Genomic DNA, 5,597 nt, shown 5'->3' with positions numbered 1-5,597 from the left:
TGAACCTAACGAAATCTTAAGTTTGACTGAATCTATTCTTGGTTTGCCCATACATGCAGTAGGAATAAAGCAGGAGGAACGATACCTTCGGTGGAAGTGGGAGATGGCAGTAGCCACACGGAGTAGCCACAGTCTCCCTTCCACTGCAGGGAAGGCCATGCTGAACAAACAGCAAGCCAGCCTCGAGGATACACAGAAGGTACCCATTTCCACCTTTGCCACTTCTGGAGAACCCCGATTCCCTGCAGCCCTTTAGCAATTGGATCCCGAAGTGAAGACCATACCCTCCTAGCTCAGGAGCAGATCATCTCCATGTCAGGGCATACAGAAGAAGCTCTAAGCTTTCACAAACTCAGAGAAATGAAAAGAAGCAGTGTTCAAACAGACTGTCATCAGAAATAAAATGCCAACAGATCACAGAATCACAGGATGGTTCAGGTTGGAAGGGACCTCTGGAGGTCATCTTGTCCATCCCCCCTGCTCAAGCAGAGCCACATAATGCTGGTTGCCCAGGACCGTGTCCAGATGGTTTTTTAATATCTCCAAGGATGGAGACTCCACAACCTCTCTGGGCAACCTGTGCCAGTGCTCAGTCACCCTCACAGTAAAAAACTGTTTCCTGATTTTCAGAGGGAACCTCCTGTGTTTCAGTCTGTGCCCATTGCCTCTGGTCCTGTCACTGGGCACCACTGGGGTCCTCCTTTGGGCCCTTTTTGAAGGTAGGAGTGACATTTGCTTTCCTCCAGTCCTCAGGCACCTCTCAGTCACCATGACTGTCACCATGACCATTCAAAGATGTTCAACGTGATGCCCATACACTCATTTGTGAGGCAGGTCAGGACATATCCTGAACTCTCTTCTCTGATGTCTCTGTTTGTATGTTTTAGTAATTGGCACAGTAGATTGTAGCCTTCAACTTCAGTTAGTTTTGTGTTTTATTTGTATTCGATTTAGTCATTTTGACAAGATGGCAACTGCTCTCCCTGGGAAGAGAAGTATTAAGCCCGTAACTTTCTTCCCCATGCTACTGGACTGAGACCGTGAGATAACACTTAAGTTCCCGTATGTGTCACGTCTTAAACACAAACCAGGTTTGAGGCTGAGAAGACAAGCAAAGATTCAATGAGCCGAGCTGCTGTTGTGTGAAAGGCAGTTAATAACAGAGCTGATTATTTCAGCAGTTCTTTGATTTCTCATAAAAGACAGGAGAAAAAAGACCCTTTTTACTACTTTAAATGTCAACATTTTAAAATAATTTAAATATGCTGCCACTTTCAGAAGTTAACCCAGAGCTGCAGGGTGACTACAGTATCTACCCCAAAGGGTACCTTGGATCGATTAACCCATTTGGGAAGTGTAACTCTTGGCTGCACTTGACACCCAGCCTGCTGCAGTCAGGCTGCAACGTTAACAAATTGCTGATTTCCTCGTTACAGCCGTCGTGTAGAGTGAGTGCATCAGCCCGCTTAACTCTGATTGAACAAGACACAACCCATAAGGAAACAAGAACACTTAAGAGTATTTAAGAACTTACTGATGTTAGTCTAATGCAGTCATACCAGGGATAATACTTTTGGGTTATGGCCAGATGACAACGTAATAGCCTCATTTGGGCAGTCTAGACTCTTCATATGTGATAAACGCTTCCCCAGAATGCATAATTTACTAAAAAACACATGCTTGTATCTAGCAAAAATGGTCTCTAGCCAAAACAGAAGACTTGAAAAGCTTTGCCAGCATAAGGGAATAATGCTGTCAGAAAAAAAGCTTGAACAATAATTTGCCTGATTTATAAATGTGACAGTATTAAAAAATGAGGAGGAACCCAAACTTTCCAGAATGTCTTGAAGAAAAGTAAAATGTGAAGTATTATTTTCTTTAGAAACGAGTTCAGTGCCAAAGTTTTGGTGGTAAGATGCTAATTTGCTCTCAATAGGCAGGCCTGATTTCTTCAGCATTTCCCTTTTTCCCCATCTCATCACCTAAAGGCCTGGAGTATGAAAGGGCAGACAAGCCCAGAGGGATTTACCAGGTCTTGTTATAGCACATCAGTCATCAAAAGAACATTGAACTATTTTCATTTTTCTTCCAACTCCACATCATGATAAAGCTATTTTGCTTTCCAAGTATGTGTTTTAATGTTCTGTTCGTAAAATAAAAGGTAGAATTTTTGGAAAACTTATTAAAGACTTCAAAACAGGACCTGAATAACACAAAAGGCAAAGTATTGCTTCAGCTAAAACCCAAACCAGCTTTGATTCAGTTTTTATTAAAGCTAACTTTGCTTATAGGCACATCTGTAAAACCAGAAAGCACTACGGACATTCAGGTATAATATTTGGGTGGAGTAAGAAGTGGATGTGGGGTAGGGTGAAGTTCACGGGCACTTCAGTTACAGGCCTAGAAAAAGTAAGTGTCCTCCTAGCAGAACGCGTGGCAACATTTCTTGCTTGTGTAGAAGTGAAGATTTGTACCTGCCCACAGCTACTTGCTACTGAATCACCCAGCACTCTATTGCCAGCACGTAGGTGGAAGCACCCGACCGAGTGGGGATGGTGAGGCTGAGACGGCAGCCAGCCCTTCTCCTCCCTCTGCTGAGGATGCGTTCCATGCTGTTCTCTGAGCACTCAGCGTTACCTCTCCGAGTGTAAATTTTACACCATACCAAGCACGAATTACAGCTACTCGAGGTGAATCGGTCATGCGCATCCAAATTTAAGTGAGAAATTCATCAATTAAGAGATGTGGGCAGCAGGCAAAGCAGTATCTGATGGAGAAGGATGGAAAATTGAGTATCTACTACTGAGGTGGGGTCTGTGTTGTTACCTGAAAATTTTCAGAACAAAAAAAAACTTAAACACTTTCAAAAATCAAGACTGTTATAGGAAAAAAAACCTTCTGAAAAACAGACCAAGAAACAAAGAGATCTGCTAACACCAAACATCTTCTCAGCTGCATAATAAAAAAAATGAATTGTGCGAGATTAAATTCATATGATTTTAGTAATTATCTTTGCTCACCTGGTCAGTGCTTCAGCGTAAGACAAAATTACAAAATTTAGAAGAAAACACAGCATGGTATATAGAGAAATTCCTGATCTTGGCAGTCAGATGAATGTAGTTGCAGAACTCGGCTTATACCGGCCTCAGGATTCTCAGCAAAACGATGGATTTAGGCCTACAGCTACAAAGTCTCGGTATGTTGAATCAGTAGCATTCATTTGGTTAATATTAGCAATACATGTAGTATACTTAAGTGGTAAGAGTATTCTAGTTGGTGGCGCGGGCTAGGCAGTGCCGCAGGAGCTGCTGGGGTGGCTTTACCCTTCCTTTATGTTAGTAGAAACAACTATCCTCGTACATGAAATAAGAATGACCTCCAAACAAAAAGTCAGATTCGTGCAACTGCCCAAACCAAGGCACATGCAAGGCCACTCAGGAATCTGAACTATGTGGACGAGGAGACTTCACTGTGCATTGTTCAAGAAGAACGGGTTGTACATACGCTTGTGTGCGTTTGGCAGCAGAAAATGCAAAGAGGCAAAAAGGCACGTGGCCATGAAGAAAGAGGGAACTCCTGGGGATAGGTGGTAACCAGCAGGAAAGTGTCTGCATTTGTTATTCTTCTGTATGGATGGCCCTAGAAATACCTCTTTGCATTATCAATTTGTACCCTGATAAAAGATTGGAGTCAAAAATGAGAACAGTCTTATAGACACAGGGCCATGCAATTGTGCCATCGTGGCTGTTCGGTAATGAACATTGGTGGTTCCTTACGTTGCATTAAGGACGTGTAGTCTACACATATTCTTGGCATATGGAGGTATTACAAATATGAAACACAACCCCAACAGCCCACCACAAAGACATTTCAGAATTCCCTGCTCTGTCATTGTAATTCTGCATTTGGGAGTTGTACAGAATTGAGGCAATGTGTGATGGGCATAAGCTACCCCAAACAGACACTCCTCCATGGGACAACTCTTGTCTGAACAGTTTAGAGGTCTGATAAATAACTGCCTTGAAGGTCACCAAGGATGAGCTGGGAGAGCAACTGGTTCTCCAAAGGCCGGAACAACTAGCAGCAGCCATTCAACCACAGGATTTGTAAGACTGGGTCGGTTTATGTGAACCTGTGTGTTTCCAAATAAAACACTAAGCTGGATTTGAAACAGCAACCACTACAGTCTCTAAAAGTCACTTCTCTAAAGGTTATCCAGAGGAAGATTTGATAAAAGCACTATTTGATGCTCTACTGTGAAATAACTCTTAGCCTGCCCCCAAAATGTTAATTAATATATTTTCTCCCAAATCACTCTTATTTAAGGCTGATCAAGCATGTAGGATGAGTTACATTCAACAAACAGGATTTCTCTTTGATATTTTAAATCCCTTCTGGCTTCTTAAAAAGGCCTTCTTTTCCTACTCCAGTGCTAGGATAACTCTTTACCTGGAGGCTAACACCAATGAAATTCATGTTCAAACTCCCCTAATTAAGATGACTGAGATGAATGAGCAAATTAAAGCAACAAAATAAGCTCACATTGCTTGTTTCCTCTCTCTTGCTTGGATCCTTACTGATTTCAGAAACAAAACTTCAGTTTGCAAAACTATAAAAGGATCTGCTAAAACGTGCCTATTCCCTTCAGAACGATTATGCATTTTCCATGTGATTCCTCCTAGTATTTTTGGCAAATAAATACCTTATATTAAAAATATTCTCTTGACAGATCATGCATGAGATGTATTTTGGAAACTACCCGTAGCAGGTGATGCCTGCACTATACCTCTCTTCTCAGTGTTACAAAAGGGCAAAGGTAGTAAAGGAGTTTTCTTTTGTTTCTTTTTTCAAGTTTTTCTTTTGGGCAGAGGAGTAAGAAAGAATCAAACCACTGCATCATAGGGCTGTGGTTCCAGGTAAAAAGGCACTTGAGCTTTCCTTTTGCTTTTCTTTCTATATGCTTTCAAATAAAAAAATAAAAGACGACGTTTAGAAGAGAAATGACATTTTTGGAAAAGACCTCTAAACAGATTAAAGCTTTTGTATCCTGTTCTAAATGAATTTTGTTGGACCATATGAAGACTTGCAGAGTTTGGGTGGCAATCTGACCCACAGGCCAGCTGCAATCTAACAGAATTGCTCACAGTTTCTGCTCTCTGATGCCATCTTATCCAAGTATCTTTCAGATGCAGGCAAGGAAAGGGGTGCATGAGCTGTGGCAGCCTGGAGCTGGCTCCCTGGTACGCTGCTTGTTTAGGGATCCTTTGTCTCCTCTTCCCTCACATGACTGAAATACCAATATACTCAGTCATGAGAGGCAGAAGGAGCTATACCATCCTTTAGTGGCTCCATCACTGCTCACGTGGCCTGCTCCAGCAGATAGATGAGGTGTCTGTGGATTTGAGTAATATATGCTTAAGCCAGTGTGCATTTTGCTGAATTAGTACATTGTCCTGGTTTCGGCAGGGATAGAGTTAATTTCCTTCCTAGTAGCTGGTACAGTGCTGTGTTTTGGATTTAGGATGAGAACAAAGTTGATAACGCACCGATGTTTTAGTTGTTACTAGGTAATGCTTTCACTAGCCAAGGACTTCTCA

The sequence above is a fragment of the Aptenodytes forsteri genome, unplaced genomic scaffold, assembly GCF_000699145.1.
Source record: "Aptenodytes forsteri isolate BGI_AS27 unplaced genomic scaffold, ASM69914v1 Scaffold206, whole genome shotgun sequence".
Taxonomy (NCBI): domain Eukaryota; kingdom Metazoa; phylum Chordata; class Aves; order Sphenisciformes; family Spheniscidae; genus Aptenodytes; species Aptenodytes forsteri.
The sequence above is the reverse complement of the archived record's forward strand: the minus strand, read 5'-3'. Positions refer to the sequence as shown.